Source organism: Anomalospiza imberbis, chromosome 3, assembly GCF_031753505.1.
Source record: "Anomalospiza imberbis isolate Cuckoo-Finch-1a 21T00152 chromosome 3, ASM3175350v1, whole genome shotgun sequence".
Lineage (NCBI taxonomy): Eukaryota > Metazoa > Chordata > Aves > Passeriformes > Viduidae > Anomalospiza > Anomalospiza imberbis.
The window spans coordinates 97,456,233-97,477,264 of NC_089683.1; the positions used below are offsets into that span (position 1 = coordinate 97,456,233).

Genomic DNA, 21,032 nt, shown 5'->3' on the forward strand with positions numbered 1-21,032 from the left:
GTCGTGCCCGAGGGTCTCCCGGGGGTCCCGGGCATGTGCCCGGTGTGTGCCCGCGCCTGGCAGCGCCGGGCTGGGAGAGGGGCGAGGGAGGTCGCGCACGAGGTGCGCTGGGCGCCCGCTGCCCCGACGAGTCCCGGTGGGACCGGCCGTCCCTGTGGCACCGTGGAGGTGACCGGGTAATTTCCGGCCTCAGGTGGTTTCTGATGCAATTTGGACGGGGAGAAATGGGTGCAAACAGAAAGAGGCGAAGATTAGGTTGGGTGCGTGGAAGAAGTTCTTTTATGTGAGTGTGATGGGACACTGGAACAGGTTGCCCAGGGAGGTTTGGATGCCCCAACCCTGGTGGTGTTCAAAGCCAGGTTGGATGGGGCTTTGAGCAAGCTGGTCTAGTGGAAGGTGTCCCAGCCCATGGCAGGGTTCTTTGGAACGGGATGGTCTTTAAGGTCCCTTTCAACCCTGATCCTATGATTCTGCATTTGGGCATTTTTAAAAAAGGAAAATACTTAATGAAGTCACATCCTGGTGTTGCACAGGTTGGTTACTGGGAGGTTTCAGACCTGCTGACGGTCTTGTCTCTTGTAGTCACTGCATGCATTGGCACGGAAAAAGGGGGGAAATGGCAGTTTTGCTGTAGATCTTACAGGAATGTTGAGAGTTGGGGCACATTTGTCAGGACAGGCTGTCAGAAGACAGTGGGAATTTTAAGGGTCCTAGTCTCTGCCCTGTGGTCTCTGTCTGCTAACCCCTCTGTGTGGTGGAAGGCAAACTCAAATCCTGAGCCAAGCCTCTGGTCAAAAGTCATGAGATGAGTGAAATCTTGGTCTTTAAAAATAGCATCTTGAATTAATATGTTTTATGTTATTTGGTTTAGAGCCTAGAATTTTTATCTTTGGTATGCTCCAACTTTTCTCCAAAACCCAAAGGGAAATAAGAAAAACTCTTTTTTTTTTTCTTACTGAAAGCTGAGGTTAATATCTAAATATCTTCCCTTTCAGAAGCTGAGATTTTAGGAGTACTGGCTTAGGTTAAACTAGTAAGTTTGAACAACAGTAATTTGTTTTGAGTGGAACTTTGAAAAAGTCCAGCTGAGGGAAACCACAGGCCCAAGACCAGTGGAGAACTCCTTGGAGGGACAAATTGCATGAAAGGAGTGAAACCAGAGAAGGAAATGAGACCTCCTGGAGGCCTGGCCAGCTGAAGTAGATAGCTTGGCCCTGTTTAGAGGCTGCAGAAGATATTTGGCTGATAACAGCTAAAGCACTCTTATACCGGAGGGAGAGGTTGGAAAGAGCTTTGTCCCTGACCTCTGCCCAGGTGTGGTTCTAGGGTTAAATTCAACATCGGTCTTCCAGAGAGGGGAATGTTGATTTTGTGTTTTTAGCTCACCGACCATTGCTGGAGAACACAAGGCTTGTGTTTTAGCCACTTCACTGCTGTATATACTCCCATTTCCATTGTTCTGTGTTTTCAGCATTCTTGAGTTCTTTCTTGATCTTCCCCAGATGCCATCACTGGATCCATAATTCAAAGACTTGGGTAAAGATGACAGGAACAGAGAGCAGCACAGACCCTCTGAAGGCACCTAAAAGTGAACTTTAAAGATCAAGACTAGGTTTTCAGGAAGGTAAAGTTGCTCATCATTCTTTCCTGCCCTGTGCCTCAGTGTCCTGGGGAAGGTAAAAACCCCTTCCCACTGTCTGCTCTTGTTGTCCTTTGTCACCTATGCCTTTCCTAGTCGTAGAGGTGGTTTTTACTTTTCCTAGACTTTCTCTAGTCACCAGGAGGGGATCTTGGAAGACAGGTCTGGGGCTGGCGTAGTCACAGGAAAAAGAGAATTGTGACAGGGGTAATGGCACCATGCTTTGTCAGTTTTTCATCAGCTAAGCCCTGATTTGGATCTGATTCTATTCTGCGGCCAGATGAGAGAGGGCAAATTTAATAACCCAAATAAGTGTGCAGCTTTTTGAGCAATTAGAGGATCAACTGGTAAATACAAAACATGTCTCACTTGTGACAGATGACTCTTACAATAACAGAAGTATGAGTTCATCATATTCAGGCATCTTTAAAGATTCCCAAAAGTAGAGAATTAATGCAACAATTCAGCTATAAAAAATGACAAACTTATAAACACCCAGAAGAGGAATTTGGAAGAGGAATTTTTGCAACCTGAAATACAGTTGTAGTACCAGCCATGTTACTGAAGCAGAGTTACAATATATAACTGTGTAGAATATGTATAATTCTGACTATATTGTAATTCAGAAAATTTCCTATTGTATAGATCCACATCTTTAATAGAAAAAAATACTGCAGAAATGCTTCTTATTTATTGTGATAGTTTAGAAAACTGAAGAGACCAATCACTCCCTGTCAAAAACAACCAATGAAATTACCATTGTAGAATATTTTGAACTAGTGTTACTCCTAAGTGTAAGAAACCTATCTTGGGACATTCTAGACTAAATACAGATACTTGAAAAACACTTCCATTTTCTAGGTCTGGAAAGTCAAAAAAGAAAAAAAACCAGCCCTTGAATTTATTGTTTATGGGCTGGCTAGAACTAATAAACTTTGGCTAATTTAGATTTTTTTTTTTTTTTTTTTTTTTTTTTTTTTACTTTTTTTTTCCCCCCACCATTTTGTTTTAGGGGAGGATGGAGCACATAGTCAAGATCTGAATAATAGGAAAGAACTCTCATTTAGGGCCTGGGTTATTTAATAATAACCATGTGAGGCTGCTTCAGCAGAGCTGTAATACTACAAAATATTAGAGAATATCCTCGAGAGATGGATTAACAGTCAAAGCTGAATGCTGAAGGTAATTAATTGTTTGATTCCCTATCAGGTGTGTATACTTTCCCTTTTCTTCGCATCAAATTTGAGGTTACTGGAAACAAACCAACTAACAACAAAGAACAAAGGAAGAAAGAATAATTTAGAACAATCAAAGAATAATTTAGAACAATCACATTTTCCACAGTACCAGCTAAATAAATGCTTGAACAGGCACCTGGATATGCTTGCAGCTTCCAAAAAAAGAGATAAGGATGAAAGATAAGCATCTTCCTTAAACAGCATTTTTAGAAATCATTCAGCAGATAGTGAACAAATTACCCTGGTGTGAGATTCCATCACTTCATGCAGAGGAGGACAGTCAGTATTTTAGTATTTTAGTCAGTATTTTAGAGGAGTGGAGTATGGAAAGCCAAAACCTGGCTGGAGTTGCAACTGAAGGATGTGAAGGGTAACATAAAGAGCTTCTACAGGTGATTTGGCAGCAAAAGGAAGACGAGAGTATGTGGGCCTGCTGCAGAACTGGGTGATTAAACTGCCCATAAAGGTCAAGGAAAAATAAAAGATCTTTTTTGTCTTGGACTTGCTGGAAAAAAACCCTTTCCCATCTCTCAAGCTTCTGTGGCTGGAAGCAGGGTTTGGGCAGAGGAGGGAAACTTCCCACAGAAAGTCCAATGTCAAACTGGGCATATGCAAGTCCACCGGACCACATGACGCTCATTTGAGTGGAGGGAGCTGGCCAGTTTTATTTTGTTCTCACACCTTGTGACATTGGAAAGTCCGTGGCATTTAAAAGGTGACTGAAGAAAGGCTAATGTTACACATTTAAGTTCAGTTGTATTTGACCCAGTGTCACTGACTTTGGGCTTAGTGAGCACAGGGAAAGCAGAGGATGTCATTTAAGTTTGTCTTTAAGAGGGCTTTTGGTGGACTTCCTCAATTACCTTATAACTGGTGAGATGTGGGTGAGGTGGGCAGACCCTATGTGTGAAAAACTGGCAGTACCCCCAGGCTTGAAGGTTGTGTGTCATTGGTTTGAAGTCTTGACTGGTAGGAGGGGTCAGGGATCAATAGTGGAGCAAGTCTTGTTTGGCAAGGTCACCACGCAGGGGGTGGTACAGAGTGCCCCCTCAGCAAGTTTTCAGCTGTTCCTCTTGCCAAGCTGGAGAGATCAGCTGATACACAGGAGGCCACCAGTCAGAGCAGGCTTGCCAAGCTGCAGGAGCGAGCCAGTGAGAACTTCATGTTGGTCAACAGAGACAAGGGCAAAGTCCTGGGACAGACTATAGGATGCTACAGGCTGAGAACCAGCTGGCTTGGAAGTAGCCCAGCAGAAAACGGCCTAGCCATCCTGGTGGACAAAAGAAGTTCCTCATGGGATTTCAACACCTGCAGGGCTGCACTATCCATATATCCAGCAGGTACGAACTCTGTGTGCTGCACTGGTGAGGCCACACTGGATACGCACTGTCCAGTTTGGGAGCAACCAGTTCAGCAGAGCCTGCTGAGGTGGTAGGGGCTGAAGCTTATTCTGTGTGAGGAAGTGGGTTTGGCCACAGCAGGATGTAATTACAATGTGCACCTTCCCTGAGAGAATTACAGGGAAGATGGCACAAGGCTTCTCTCTGAGATGGTCACCCACAGGATGAGAGACAAAAGTGAGAAGCTGCACCCAGAGATATTCCAATAGTGTGTAAGAAAACAAAAGTTGAAAGTAAGAGTGGTCGAGTAGCAGAACATTTTCCCTGAGTGGCTGTGGATTTTCCATCCTTGGAAACAAAACTAGACCAGAAAAGACTTTGAGCAACCTAGTTTATCTTTGAAGATAGCTGTGGAGGGAGCAGGAGGTTGAACCAGTGACCTTCAAAATATCTTGCCCAACTTTAATTTTGCTGTGATTACAAATATACTTTCTACAAGGCTATCCTTGTGTTAGTGGGGGAACGGTATTGGTGGCTGGATAATTGTCATGCCTCAGGGGTTACTGATATTATATCCCAAAGCTTCAGTACAGCCATCATGTTGCTTTGTAGCTGAGCTTGCGTAGTGAGGATAAGGGCAGTAGTGCTATTGTTGCAACCTAATTAAATATTTGGTAATCACACTGTGTCTTCTGTCCACCAAATTCATGTGCATACTCTGATGTTGACCTCTGCACTCTCCTGGGTAAGCACAGCATGGTGTGGTCACAAAAATAAATGTCAGAAAGTGCCAGGGATCCCATGTGGTACAGAACGCCCTGTTTAATACAGGGTGTGTCGTATCATTACATGGTCAGTGCAATTTCTCATAGGAAGGGCATACATGGCATGGTTTCCCTTGCATTTCCGTTGCCATAGGTGTCTTTCTGGATGTGCAGGATGTATTGGGAGAGCTCAGACTTCCCTGTAAGGACAGATAAAACGTGCATGTGCAAGGGGTGTGCTGCCAGATTGGTACTTACTGTGCAACTTCTATGAGCAAGACAATATTGCATATGCTGTGAATCTGACATGTCAGACTTGCTTTGCATGCAGGATTTATCTGTCTGGGACTATCCTAGATATCACCTTGCAAAATCTATCTATGTATCCTGTGATGTATCAGGCATTTTCAAATATATTTAGAAGTCACATGTGGCCAGGATTTGGAAAGACAGTAGGCCACCATGTCAGTGCTTCAATGGATTGCACCGGACAGAAAAACAGCATGCTTGAATTTTTCTTTTTTTTTCTCCACATCTTGATAGGTGTAAATGTTCACTCTAACACTTACGAAATCCCCTTCTGACCATTCTGTGCAGCAGGAGCTGGCAGATATTCCACAGAAAAGCGAATCACTGATTTTATTCCATGGAGGATTCCAAGCTTGTTGTTTCTTGTGGTCTGTGTTCCTTAATATCAGCGTGTCAATTTCATGTCCAGGTCTCAGATGGGTTATCGGTGTTTTTATGTGAGATTAGATTTGTCCTGCTATTGTTGTAGTTATTTTACTTTTCCTACTTGAGGGCTGCTCCCCTGCCTTTTATTTTGTGCTTGCTCTCAAGGCAATTGTTATTTCAGGCTTGTTAATTGTGTTTGCCAACTCCCACATAGCTCCTAGAGCCTAACCCTGAGTGGGGTGGCACCCCATCTTCTATTGCCTATCCTTGGAATTAGGACCTGTCTCTCCCAGAATGACATGTACACTTGGCCTTTCTCTAGGCAACTGCAATGAGCTCCCACACCTGGAACTAAACACTCAAGACCAGGCATGTAGACTCTAGTATCTCATATCCACTCTGGAATGGGCAGAGGGGAAACTATTACGTAATCACCAGAAGATTACATCTTAACATTACGCTTGTGAATAGCTCCTTGGAGCCCTGGGATTACTTGCTAATTTTTTCCCCTTCTTAATCAGAAATATTGGTGTTCCAAGTCTGTGTTTAAAAAGGCAAGTGAACCAGACCCTCCTTACTTTGGGCAAGAGATAAAAGGCTAGTGTCACAAGAATGTCATTGCAATATTTAAGTGCCTCTTATTTGAAGGGAAATCATTAATTTTTCTTGTAACTGTACCTTTACTTAAAGTACAGCTTCCTGTACAAGCTCCTCCTTCCTTGTTGGTGGGTAGTATTTACATCAGAAACAAAGAGCCACAAAATTAGAGAAAAGATTCCTTTGTGTGGCTCCATACATTTATGTAGTAAAAAGTCTTCACCATTTCATCTAATGTTTTCTGGTACATCAGCTCTGGCATTTACTCTCAGACTTAAGACCTCAGGAAGTTTCAAATGCCTATTCTGATAAAGAACCCAAGGCACCAGCACTAGTCCAGCACAAAAATTCTTTTTCTGTATGCTTGACAGGGGGTGTTGTTCCAGAGCTAGACTGGCCTGAGATGCAGGAGTGGGCAAGAGCATTGCATGGTACTGAAAACTGATCACTCAGGCTTTCGGGAGGACCCTCATGCAAGACACAAATTCTGTCTGAGGCTAACACCAGGCAGTAAGATGTTAAATCCATGTGATCCAATAACTTTTAAACATTACATTTTGATTTCCAGAAGAGTTTCTTCAGATCCTTTTCCAAAGGCTCTTGGTACTAGAGAGTTCAGATTTTTTATTTTTGACTAATGTACTTGGGTCTTTTGTACTAAACCAACCTGATTTCTCCAATTGAAAGTGTAATATACACCAAATATTCTATAACACTTGGGGTTTTTTTTGAAGAGGGTAAAATCTGTGGAATGTAGGCAGAGATAGTTTGTTACTGAGACATATTTGGAGCAACTAATATACCTAATTTGAATCTTTGCCTCATAAATGATACAATGATTTCAAATACATGCAGATTAAACCTTTATACTTTTGTGGCTTCTCTCTTAAAGAAGAGTGCCAAGAGGGTTTCTGAAGCATGGTGTGGTAGGTAGGATTTACTGGGTAGGATTTACTGATGTGCATTTGGCTGCATTACTCATCACCAGTTGGACTAATGGACAGGACACCCTAGATATTGTCATTCCTATTTTTATCCAGCAGGACACGTTGATACAATAGACACAATTACATCTGTAGAATTTCCGAGGTAGTTCCTCATTTTCTATAAATACCAACACCTTCTTTGTCAGTAACTCTGATATAATAGCGCTTCTTCACAGCGCCACATCTGAGAGAGGAGTGTGTCCTGCTGGATACTGGCAGTGCTGGGAGGCATGGTGGGAAGCAGTTCCAGCTGGAAGGAGGAAAGAGGAGTTTTGTAAAATTAGCATCAAAGGCTGGGTCTTTTAAATATTTCAGTGCATGCATAGACATATTTCTGTGGGCAGTACTGTTTACTGCGTTTTCACAGTTGGAACCTGGTTTTATGGATTACAACAAATCTGTCACCTCAGAGTAACTAATTATATTGCACACCATGGCCTTTCAAAACCTCACAAATGCATACTGAAATGAGCTCAAGCTTTCTGTCCTAAAAGACAGAGACTCCTCTCCCTGAAGCTAAAAGAATACCCATGTGTTGTTAGGAGTCCCCTGCCAAGGATGTGCAGTGCCAAAGACACAGCTGAACAGAACTAATTTCATTTTGCCAGGAGCATTGACACAAATGCAAAGTAGGTAGCTTGATAAATCTGCTTTGCTGTTATTGTAACAACAGTGTTAACAGGAAAACCTTGATAGAACTTTTTTTTTGAAAAACATAGTTCATGGCGTTAATCTAGCCTGACTTTGTACATCTCTAAGTTAAGCAGTTGGCCTAGCTATTTTCCTAGGCTTCCTCTGGAGCGGTGGAGGCAGCCACAAAGGTGATTCATCCCAGATCCTTATCATAGGATGGGATGTGTCGCTTTCTGGTGTCTTGCAGTGACACTGCGGGAGCCTAGCCCAGCAACGTTAGAGCCCATCACTGAGTAGAGTTAAAAGAGGTGAATTCTGGCCTACATTCTACCACTGTGATTGTAAATTTGGACATTCAGTAGTGTCACATTGAGAGATGTCAATGTGCCACTGACAGCCACAGTGAGCTGTGGCACTTACTCCCGTGTTACTGGGAGGCCAGTAGCCTGTGGCTCATGGATTGTGGAGCTGTACCATCACATCCCTTCTTGTTGATCTCTCATCATCTGTTCTCAAGGTCATAATGGCTCCTGAGACCCAGCTGTGGGAGGAAACCAGCCAGACAGGGATGTTCAGGCCAGTTTTGACAGGTCACCTGAAGAAGCAGAAGGTCTCCAAGGACGTTAGCAGGAAGGATCCAGGATGACCTTTGGGGATCTCTGAGGGTCTAGACCTACCACATCTTATCTTGAAGCTGCTTCCAGAGCTCTTCATCCTCTTGATTCTTCAGGGCATGTGTTTTGTGGCTCTTGGGCCTAACTGGAGCCTATATGCAGTTCGTTAGATAGTAAATGGTAGTCACTGATGCTTAATTAGTTTTGTTACTTTAAAAATATGCAGACTATTAAAATTATTATGGAAATATTATCAGAGGAACAAAAAGCAAGGTGAAAGCTTAAAAACCTTTCCTGTTTAAGTGCAGTAAGAATTCTGTGTAAACAGAACAGCCAGCAGTGTCTCTTCCCACCATCTCTCATCCTTTGTAAAAATAAAGAAAAAATACAAGTAATCCATCTTGAAAATAAAGTCTTTTCTGCAAAACTATAAAATAGGCACTTTTTTCACTAAGCCCATTCATTTTTCATACTAATTTTTCTATTTTATAAGGTAAATTATCCCATAACACATACTTGCATACCTTCTTCAACAATATTTTGATAGCATTATTTCAACACTGAGAAGAGACTTAGGATCATCTACTGCATTGTTAAAAAAGTTTTACCATGCAGATATCCTAAAATATCTTGTATAAACACATTATGACTTCCCTGAAATCTTATGCGTTATTTGATACTAAAACATCCTTAATCTGTCTTCTGCAAAGAACTAATATATTACTCTACATCTTACTTTTATAGCATATTAAATCTTTGTGTTTTATCAATATTGTTAACAAAATATTGATAATGGAATAATTGCAAATATTATGTGAATAATAAGACTATGCTACTTCACATATGTCCTAAAGTTTGTCATAGGAATAGCAATTTTAGCTATGCCTTTCAACACCTTTAATGGCTTTTATCATTTTACCTTTATAAAACAAATACCTATAAACATTAATTTTAAATTTTAATTATTTAATGTATGGAACAAACCCTATGGATATTCTGTCTGGATTTTTTCAACTAGAAGATTCGAATTGTCAACAATTGCTTCCATGACTTGCCTTTTGAAGCAAGTCTTGGTGAATAATATTGCATCATTATTGCACTACCAAGCATTTTCCAAAGATAATTAAAACAGTAATTTTTTTTTTAATGAAACCGTGTAGAATGCTCAACCTGCTAAATTTTACATTGGACCTTTGTATCCCTTAGGGAATTACACTGATGATTTTGAAATGCTCCCTTCAAAAGGGAGCATTTTCAGGGGCAAGGCAATATAAAACCTCTGAGGTGGGGAATTTTTGCTGCTTGGATAAACATAATCAAAAATAGAATAGTAGAAATCGTGTCTTCTGTGGTGTTCAACCTGTGTTGATTTATGCTTTCTGTTTCTTTATCAGTGGATATCAGGCTGATATCAGTCTTCTCATTTCTAAAGATGTTTTCATTAAGGGTTTTCAAGTTCACCTATCATTTTTATTTGTCATTACATTGGATTTCACTTTGTCCAGATCAGGCTGAAAATTTTTCTTTCAGCTTTCTCCAAGGTTTTCATAGGGAGGAGAGAGGACTGTTCTGAGTGACACTGGCATGCAAATAAATAACACTGAAACTTGGAAGAGTATTAATTAAAAATTACTATAACCTGACTGACCTGACTTGGCATCATGGTATCTTGCCAAACTGGCTCTTTATTCTTACGCATGTCTGATTTATGTTTATGGTGTGAAGCTAATGAGCTCATGGAATTGTTTGGCCTAATCCTCCCCTCTTTACACTGCCAAAGTTTTATATGAGGAAGAACAAGGAGTATCAAAATGAGGTTCACTGGGTATGACTCACGGTGATTAGCCCAAGTAATATTTGGTATAGATTGCTATTTTAATGAATTCAGGTAGACAACATATTGGGCCTGTTGTTTGCTTACCTAAATGAGATTTACATTGTTTTAAGACTGGCTTACACCTGTGTGTAAGATCTATTGGCTTCAGTGCACGTTTTTTGTGATTCTTACCTGTGTGGGGCCACATAAGGTCCACTGCAACAAAATAGAATGTGTTTAATTATGTAGTTAATCCACAACAATGTAACACTCAATTTGCTGTGACTTCTGATCACATTGCTATCATTTTAGCTCTGCAGAAGAAGGGCAATTTGGGTGGTTGTGAACAAGAAGGACTGGAGTCTTAGAGAGGTCTCTCAGTTAAAAGAGAAGCAGATCTTATCTTTACATCCATATGTGCTATATAGGCATCAGAAGGCTGTGTCTTAGAGTCTTTGAAGTGAGATGGATCTAACAATTGTCCTGTTCCGCATTCCCATTCCCAGAGGGACACTGGGCTGTGGGCTGGGGCGCTGGAAGATGCAGGTCTCCCACCTCAGGCCTCCTTCCCAGCTGGCTGCTGTGCTCATTATCTGGGGTGGAGCGCCCTGGTGACACACCTCTACAGCATCTTGTTTTGGAGTTACTTGGTAGGAGTGCTGTGCTGAGCTGTGCAGCCATATCCTGCATTTAACTATAGGGTTACATGAGTAATAAGTCAGGTAGTTCAACCAAAGTTATTCAGAATATGTAGCACGCTGTGGGACCCCATTCTGTGGCCAGTTCTATATTCAGTAATTGTCAGTGTGGTTTGACATGTGACCAGCACATTCTCAGTATGATTTATCACACTGTCCTTTTTTTGCATCTCCTTTTTTTCATAATTTTTTTGCAATATTTCAAGAAGAATTCCTCAATTATTTCCTCTGTTTCCTGAGGCATGCAGTAGTAGCCACAATCTGACATTACATTACATTGCATTATTTACAGCACATAAATGCAATGTCTTTAATGTCCATGTACCAGTGATCCCAGCAGGCCCAGGCAAAGTGAGCCCTACTTTTGTAGCTATTTAGTTTGAATTTAAGTCTGTCCATTCCCCTGCAAGCTTACAGTTTTGAAAGAGGAGACAAAATGGATAGGTAACATGGACAGAACAGGTTGAATAGAGGGGATTTCCCTCACCCTGTAGGTTTATTCTTAACATTGGCATCAGTCTTTCAAACTATTGGATGGGAAGTTATTGCTGAGAAGTGATGAGAACGCGAAAGGAAATACAAATAGTGGCACAGTAGTGTGAAGAGAAAGAGCAGAAAGAATGGATTTGACTCAGAGAAGCTTTTGGTGACTGACTTCATAGAAATAATACAATAGAAAGTAGAGAAAAAGTCCATGGTCAAATCACATGAGGAGTCAGTCCAAAATTTCCAAATAGGTCGCTGATGTTTGCTGGCAGCTTTTAACTTCAGCTGGAAGAAAAGAGCCTCTTTTCTCCACAAACCAGAATTAATCTGTAATGCTTTTCTCCTCCAACTCAAGTGACTTGTGTTAAGAGAGCAGCTTTCGGACAAGGACCTTGGACCAAGTCCTGTTTGGGTACAGTGGAAGATTTCCAGCTGTATTTTAAAGCACCATTCACCTCTTGTGTCTGAACTGTTAATTTGCAGTGGGGTCACTCCCAACTTCCACTACTGCTAAGACATTAATGGTCTAAATATCTGCACCTGCTATGTTAATGGAAGTGTGCAGAAAAGCTCAAGTAATTTAGAAAATTATGTATTGTGTTGGGGTGCCAATAAGGCCAGAAAGGTACAAGTGGCAAGGAGTTGGTCAAAAGAAATGGGGATTTCAGATCACTTGCTGTATTATTGCCACAGTGTTAGCAGTGCTGCTAATGCTTTCAGTGTTTTACTGACTGTATTCAGCTTTGTAGTTGAATGTGTTGCAGAGTGGGAGGGCTTTTTGACTAAGGGAAGGAATTGGAATAATGTTTATTTTTTAAGAAGTTCTTATTATTTTGCTGGCAAGTTTTAAAGATTGTGAGATTTGTTTAAGACCAATCCGTAGCAAAAAAAAAAAAAAAAATAGGTCATTAGGCATCTTTGGATCAAAAAATCAGAGGAAAACAGAACTTTAAACAATCCATTCCTTGCTCCAGTCTGCAAACATGAATCATACCAATATGATTCCTGATAAATGTTTGTCTAACCTGTTTTTGAAGTCCTTTGCAGCCTCCTCAAGCAATCTATTCAAGTCCTTATTATGCCTACTGGTAAAAGAAGCCATTTCTAATGTCTAGTCTAAAACTCCCACCTGCAGGTCACACCCTTTACTTTCTATCGTGCCATGCTGGGCATGAAGAACAGCTTCATTCTCTTCCTCTCTGCATCCATCTTTTATGTATTAGATAATGCTTGCATTCTCCTGCATGTGCCTTTTTCTGTGCAGCTGGACTTGGATGAATATAGATTGAAGGGGAAAAAAAGAGGAAAAAAATCACATTTCTGGCTGAGACAGTCATTTTAGCTGCTCAGGCAGCACGTGGCTGAAATGGAGCAGTTAGAAAATGCTGGGCAGGGCAGGGTGATTTGCTTAAGGTGATCTGAGGCCCTAAACATAATGCACAAGCGAGAGAGGCTGGTGCCTGCCATGTGTTGCACATCTCTCATGACACTGCCTGTTTGGCATTTCTGTCTCACTTGCCCATGTCTCAGCCTGCATCTCTCACCCGTCACCTGAACTGTGGCCAGGAACTGTAGGTGCTTCTGTGGAGCCTGATTTTCAGAGATTTGGTTAGTTCTCTGCTTCCATTTTTAGTTGTCTCAATTTTTGAACTCAGAGATGGGTAAGAAAAAGTAGAGAATGAGAAATGTGGCAGCCGGTAACTGACCCACACTCCTTAATTCAGCCCTTCAAAGTCATACCCCAAGATACAGGAGATATCCATGAAATACCTTCCCCCTTCTTTCTTCACATCTTACAGGTCCTGGCAAAGATCCCCAAAACTCTGCTGTCCAGAATCATCCCAAACATGAATTCCTGACTGCTCTTAGACCAGTACCCCTTAGCATGGGTACAACAGAGGCTTCCCAAATATCCTGCAGACATTCCTAGGCTCTTAGGAGCACCAATCCTTTGGCTGTCCACCCTGTCTTCTCCCAGGTGTCCCAGCCATGCCAGCCTTTCCTCATGGATCATTTGGGTCACCTATAAGGTGATACAGCCTCTAAATTTGCAAATTCACTTGGTGCTTGGTTTAGTTGGTGCTGCCTATGCTTTGGGTGTGCGGAGCAGCTCTTCAGTTCTCCAGGTGTGAGGCACACACGTGGGTGGGTGAAATCCTCATCTCATGGGGATTTTGTGGGGTGAACAGTGCATTGTTCCTTTGGGGCTGACAGCTGAATGAAGACACAGAGCAGTTCGCATGATTTAAAGCTGTTTTTTGCAAACCTGAATAGTCACTGGAGTCACATTTTCTTTTCTGTGATGAATACCATAAATTTACTTTTAAATTAAGAAAATTCACGTTCTTCCACTAGTTGTGTGATTCTGAGAGCTGGGACCGGAAGCATAAGGCTATAATGCTATTTATAATGCCAAAATATTTAAAGCGAATGGGATTCTTATGAAGTGGAGAGGAAATAATTGTTTCTCCTGTCACAATTTTTGAAAGAGAAAGCCTATGGAAATTTTTCCTCAAGTCCATGAAATCTAGAATTGCCTCATTCCAATCCAGTAGTGAACTTCACAAATGTGCAGTATGACAAAATCTCCATTTTGCTACATTTCCTAAAAGATCACAGTTTGTATTAACTCTGATTTTTTTTTTTAATTGAGGAAGGCATTTTCTCATCTTGGAATGGGAGTGGGTATTAACATTACAGGGGTAGGAATTGGTATTACCTCTGATGATATGAATCCCAATTGAAATGAACCTGGAAAAGTCCCCCAAGAATTTTCTGTTGATAACTGTGACACCCAGTGGTTATTTAAAGAAGTATAAAAATGTAGTACAGTAGGATTGCTGTGAACCTAAAGGCTGCACAAAATACTGAGGTGTATACAATAAATGTGTGATTTTAGAGTAATACTCTTTTCTTTGGTGTTCAGATACTAAATTTAAGCTACTTTAGGAGTTGTGAGGCTTTAATCCATTAGGTTTATGTTTTGCCATATTTAAAACAAACACACACACACATATAAATATATTTATGTATTTACTTGTACAAAGCTTTTTAATACATTGTGAGGCTGAGTTTACAACTCTGGTGAAACACTGACAAAAAGTAGCTATGAAGTATGAAATGGCTTTTAATTCTTGTTGGCGATAAGCTGGCTCAGAAGAAGTCTGGGAGATAAAGGAACCTTGTTTCCTCTCCTTTGTTTGCCACTGACTCATTGTGTGGCATAGAACAAATTGCTTGTGTGCATGGCTGATAAGTGCTTCAGTCTGTTCATAAAGGTGCAAGGTGTAATTAGTATTAGTCTAGGTGGCATTCACCTCCAACAGTTTATGCCAGAGTCAAGAATTATTAAGTTACATGCTGTGTATAATGCCTCATATTTGTATTCCAGAGCATAATATTACTTTATGAGCTGTGTTTTATTACAGGGCACTGAATACAGATTTACTCCCATATACCTGGTAAATGAGAAATTAAACCCTATTGTTTAGGGATCACTGACCATTAAATATTTACTCTTGGTGGCATGTTTAAAATAAAGGAATGCAGTTAAAATTCAGAATATCAGTGCAGAGGACCAAGCAGCAGGTGCCCATTATAAATAGATTACAGTATCTGTTGTTTGGGAATGTCTCAGGGAACTGCTGAAGCTTTTTCTTACAAGTAAGAAGAATTACTCAACAAAAGGGGCAATGTCAGAAAGCATCCTCTTATAAGCCTGGAGATTAGACAGAGCTGCAAAGTCAGTTGCTGCCTAAGGCCCTGTCTTGGCTGCATTAGCAGTGGTTATACTGTATGCCTCAGCAGTGTGCTTCAGCTCCCTGATTGTTTGCCTTGTCTTCATCCAGAGCTGGGGTGACATCTGTATTTTCACCCTTTATTCATCTCTACCCTACCCAGTTTTCATGCAGGCAAACTGCAGCCAGAAGGGGAGAAATGGGACATATTGGCAAGTCCAGCCATATCAGGGTGAGGAGAGAACCAAGACACACACATGCAGAAGCACAAGCTGAATGGCTGTGCTACAGCATCACTTTGCAAGAACTTTAATATTACCTATTTCACACTTTTTTATTTTTATGATCATCAGTGTTTCATATTTAATAGGATCATATGAAATATCAAATTGTCATAAGATCCTTAAAAGCTGAATTCAGGATAAAAATACGTTAAAACAACCACACATGTTGGAGCTAAAATGTTTATCATGAAAAAACAGGGTTTGGATGTTATTACTTGGAATTCTGTAACATTTAGTAGTCCTTGTTTCACACCTGCTGCCCAGTCTTTACAAGGACACAAAAAGATGGAAACAGAAGAGTGAAAATGAAGTAATCCTTGATAAAGTGCAGTGTTTACTCTGTTGCTAACGGATTGTCACCCGTTGTTAACTGCAGGATGAAGAGTGCTTTTGTCTTCCAGCTTCTGATAAGAACAAATGTGATAAAATGTTGTTCTAACAGAAGAATATATGCTGGTGCTTACTGATATACTAACATATGTATACACTTGGCTCAATCCTGCTTTAGTCTCCAGAAGGAGATGGTGAAGAGATATTTTGCTCTTTAACCTAACCCTGAAATATGGATATGCAGAAATTTGCTTTTGCTTGGTGTCCCTCTGCTGTTTATTTTATACTCAAATGACTTGAATTCTTGAATTCTCGCTCTGGGTCATTGATGCCTACTCTTAGTTTGGTTTTTTGAATTATACATAGCTCATTTCAATCCTTCCACTACTTTGGCTGATTGATTGTGTTGAATTTAGTATTAAAAAGTTTGGTTTTTTTCCTCAAAGATTGGACAAATCATGTTAGAAACCCGTTTGTCTTCTGCTTTGTTTATATCATATTTTGCTAGCCAGCATAAACAAAGCCTAGGGCAATTTGCCATCCTATTCTAGACAGGATGTCCAAAAAATGGAGTAAGTGCAAAGTATTCTGTTTACACTGTGAACTGAGTTTGGAGGTTTTTTGCTTCCCTGTTCTGGATTCTTTGTCCCAAAAGTGTTTTCTTATCCTATGAGGAGAAAATTACAACTCACAGTGCACAAATCTGCATTTCTAGGTAAAAGATACATAGCAGGTGGAGGAAATGTGTCCCAATACTTAGATTACAGAAAAAGAGTATGCTGAGAGAAGAAAGAAGTCTGCCATGTATGTTGATATTTACCTTAGTTTCTGTGTTGGGAAGAGCATACTTGAAAGATACGAGTAGTGATGTGCTTTATCCCTTCCCAGGCTTGGCATGCCCTGGAAGAGAGTCTCCCAGTAATTATTATTAATTGCTGTGATGCAGCACTCCAGTGGCTCATGCAATGTCTCTGGTGTCTCACTGAAATGGAATGTTTCAGATACAGACATGAATATCCTAAAAGACACTTTTTCCAATAAAGCTACACCCCTGCTGATTAGCCAGTGCCCTGAGGTCTTGTGATAAAAAGGTCTGACTTAAACCTCCACACTCATCTCTCTGCACACCTCCCTTCTATATCAACGCAGCTCTTCCAGCACTCAAGTTCATTTCAATAGATAAAATTTGGCTCCTCACTCGCAAGAACATCGAGGTCTGGCTCTTTGCAAGTGGTGGCTGCTAGACATGCACGTTAGTTTATTAATTTCAGAGAGAAAAACAAGAAAAGAGGACAAAGAAGAGAGCTTAGGAGTGGAAAAAGAGCCAGAAGGTGGCTGCAGGAGCAGCCCCGCAGCCTGGTGGTAGCAGGGTGAGCCACAGTGCTCTGTTGGGAGATCAAAACAAGTGGATCCACCCTCATAATCTTCTTCTTGCACACCTCCTGACATGGCTGTGTGTGGCTGTGTTTCACACTGAAGAAAGGTGAATAGAGGGCAGACCACTGACTTAAACAACATTTAGAGGAGATAGAAGTGAATTTTAGACAGTCCCTGCAGCCAGTTCACTGAATAAACTGACAAGTATAAAGAATGTAGTAAGCAAGTTGATTTTGTATCAGGGTGCAACTAATTTAATAGTTACCAGACCAAACTCCTTCCTTCTGGTGTTTTGAATTCTGAGGTATGAAAATAAAATGTGTGAAGTACAAACTAGGATTTCTAGATGGTGGGAGTGAGCAAGATTTTATTAAGGATGTTTGTTTAAATAGTGCTACAGCAGATGTAATACAGATCATACCATCTCACTAAGGCACAGGAGTTCAAGAGTTGAAAAAGGCCATTTAAAACTTGTGTGTATAAATAAGTGTCAGAGAAACTGAATAAATTCTTTTCTCTTGAAGTTGAAAACCCTTCTCAGACACTATAAATGACAGAAATTTCATCTTTTTCACCAGTAAGCCTTTCCAGAGCAGTCAGTGACTCACAGATACAATGTCAGTCCTAAAAGCCTTCCAACCTGAGGAGAATATGAAATGATGAAGCATCCTCTGCTGCACATCTGCTTGAAGTACAGCATAATGCTGTTTTAGCCCCATGATTTCAGGAACACAGGCACCAGTCTCAAGTCACTGAACACCCCTGTTGTGGCAAGACAGGACTGTCCCTTTTCTGTGGAGTTTTTTGTTTATGTTTGGATTTTTGGGGGGGTTTTGTTTGGTGTTTGTTTGTTTGTTTTGGTTTTTTGGGGTTTTTTTGTTGCTGTTGTTGTTTTTTGGGTTCTTTTTCCATTTTCAAGCACAGATAGCCAAGGGAAGAAGTAACTGACTGATTGATTACTTGTGACTACTAAATGAAGGCTCCTTTAAAGAAAGATCTTTGAGTTTAAGCAGACAAAGTCATCACTTGATAGCCTGTTGATTTGCAGTAGGAAATCACTTAAACACATATTCTTCCTGGAAAAGTCCTGTCTGCTGCTTTGCACAAGTTCAGATGGAGCACTGTGCTTTGCTTCATCCTCACTTACATTGTGTAGTATTCCTGTAGGAGTGTGAAGAATGGGCAAGAGACCAACAGAGAAATTTTTAAAAGTTAGTGATATAATATCTTGGCCATTGATTATAGCGGGATTCAACCCAGCTGTGCTGGAAATGTGCTCTGTTAGTTTGGACAGGCAATTGCACCCATTGGCACTTAATGGCCTTATTTGATCTAGGACAGAAGTTTCACAATTAGCTTAAGCTAATCTGAGACTGTGCTGCTGCCAAAGGGACATTCCTCCGCCTCTTACATCAGACCAGGCATCCACATGACCATACAATAAACTGATCCATCTGAAAACCAGCCCTGGGGGGTGGGAAAGAAGGAGAGATTACTTTTTAAAGTCAGAAAGTTAAGCAAGAAGCCAGAAGGTTGCTGGGGCTTATGAAATGGGTGGACTGGCTACAAGGATCTAGGGGGATGGAGAGGTGAGACCGCCACCTCTGGGGCAGTGGGATTCAGCAGGTGAGTCTCATTTGAAGTCCCTTTAGCATGCAGTGTGGCCCAGGAAAGTTTGCTCTGGAGAGAGAAGGAGGTTGTGCTGCCACAGCAGCAGCTGTGCTGAGTGTGTTGGAGGGGTTGTACATCAGATTAGCTCTGGGCTTGTCCTTGTAGGAGCCTGCTGTACTGGGTGTGCTCCTGGAGCATGTCTTCCACTTCAGTTGATAACACAAACCTGTGTAGATGCACCCAGTGTGTACCTGGGGACCCCACTGGTACTCATATTTTTTGAGATTTCGAGATGCTTCCATCACGGGGAAGTATTTAGGGTCTGTTTAAACTCTCCTGTTTGGGGGTGAGAGGCAGGAATATAGCAGAGCTGGTGTTGAGCAAGAAAAGAGAGGCCACAGGGATTTCATGGGGTTTTATCCCCACAAGAAACTGAGTCTTTTCTGTGGTCCTGGTTTGAAGCAATGGAGGTGTGCCAAGGCTGAAGCTCAGCTCTCTGTGTGGTTCCTATTGGCCATGGTGCACTCAATGTTCCTCCTCTTTGTGGTCCTTCCCAGCACAGAGTTCTGCTCTTTTCAGCTCCTGGCTGCTTCACAAAAGCAGTCTGTGAACTCACACTCTAGCTTAAATGTGCCTTTTTAAACAGCATCCTTAATTTGCCCTTTGGGGGTGTTTTGTGCAGTTCAGTGTGTAATCACTTATTCATATTTTTCATGGGTCACTCTGGCAGTAAAAGACAGCAGGGGGCACCAAATCTGCATAATTCTGTTAAAATTGCAACATCTAGGTCCATACTCATAAAATTTAAGTTATTTGGCATACTTTCAGTTTAACAGTTATTATGCATACTTTCAGTTTAACGTCTGTAAGTTCATTCTAGCACCAATATTTTCTAATATACCTCCTTGCTTCTCAAGAGTTGCAGTGCTGGAAGTTGGGGTTGAATTTCCACGAAAGTATACCTTTGGGCCAGTAGCAGATTTTCTCCTGCCAGTTGTCATCCCATTTCCTTCCCTACTTAGTGCTGTAGGCTCCAGAGTTCATGCCCAGGAAGATACTCTCTAATACTTAATTCAGGTAGCTGTTTGTATTTGCAGAATTGGATTTAACTGAAGGCTTTGCTTTTCAGCTCCAAAGTATACTGATATTTGCATTGTGGAAAGATTTTGTGCTGAAATCAGTGTTGGACTTTCTAAAGGAGTTCTCAATGGACATTCAAAATGTTTTCAAGCCTAGAATAAGCGATGTAGCTGCCTCTGTTCTTTTGGAGAAGCTGGAACTCAACTGTCTTCCAGGTTTTTAAGAAAAAATCCTCTGCAAAATAAAAATGAAACACAAAATATATTCTCTAATGGTTCTTTGAGTATTGATATAAACATAATCTGTGAACATGGATCTGATTCAAAAGCCTTCCTAAATTGAATGGTTCACACTCATGAGACAGCTGTGGGTACACTCAAATAAGTAAACCCTATTATTTGTGTATATAACACATAAGTATTATTGGTACTTTGGAAGTGCTTCAGGGTTGGATCCTCATTTGATAATGTACAAAGAAAAGTTGCATTGCAGTTTGACAGACACTTTGAGAAATCTATTAATTATGAGCTACTAGTAGTGTACTTCTGTAACACACTCAACCCTTCCTGAGATGGTCATCACATGATTTTTTTTTTCTGCCCTGCATGTCTAGTCTTGGATTTCTAGTCTCCTAAATTTAAAATCCTTCTTTGAAAAATCAGACCATAGAGAGAACGAGTCATGCAACTAAGAAGAAAACCTAGGTCTGAGATATGACTTCTCATCCTGTAGCTTCTAGTAAGTAATTTTAGTGTCAGATTCATAAAATAATTTGGTTATTTGAATTATAAGTTCAGCTGGGTAGGTGCATGCCTAAATAAGTAGCATTCCAGGCTTATTTATTTACTTTAAATGTAATCACTCATTGGATAAAACAGGCAAACAACAGGCTTGCTAAGCTTTCCAGAACAGTGTGTTCTTACAGGCAGTTGTTATTGTTTCAGTCAGCAGGAAAAAAATGCCTTGTCAGATGACCAAGACTCAGGTAAGAGCAAATAATGTGCATATTAACAGCTTGGTAAGTGTCTAACAGCACCTGTCCTCCTCTGTGCTGACCTGATAGCACACGCTTCACACATCTGTGCATGTACAGTCTGTCCAATTTGTTGGAATTCAGTGATTTGGGC

The 21,032-nt window shown here is 40.9% G+C and overlaps 1 long non-coding RNA gene across 1 annotated transcript in view; it reads left to right on the forward strand.

Moving 5' to 3' along the window:
- The first annotated feature begins 47 nt into the window (after positions 1–47).
- The window catches only part of LOC137471518 (uncharacterized), a 30,929-nt gene continuing 9,944 nt past the window's right edge, over positions 48–21,032 (forward strand). The window contains exons 1-3 of the long non-coding RNA XR_010997668.1: positions 48–193; positions 1,503–1,624; positions 2,849–20,890. This is a non-coding gene — a long non-coding RNA (uncharacterized lncRNA). The remainder of the gene's footprint in view (positions 194–1,502; positions 1,625–2,848; positions 20,891–21,032) is intronic.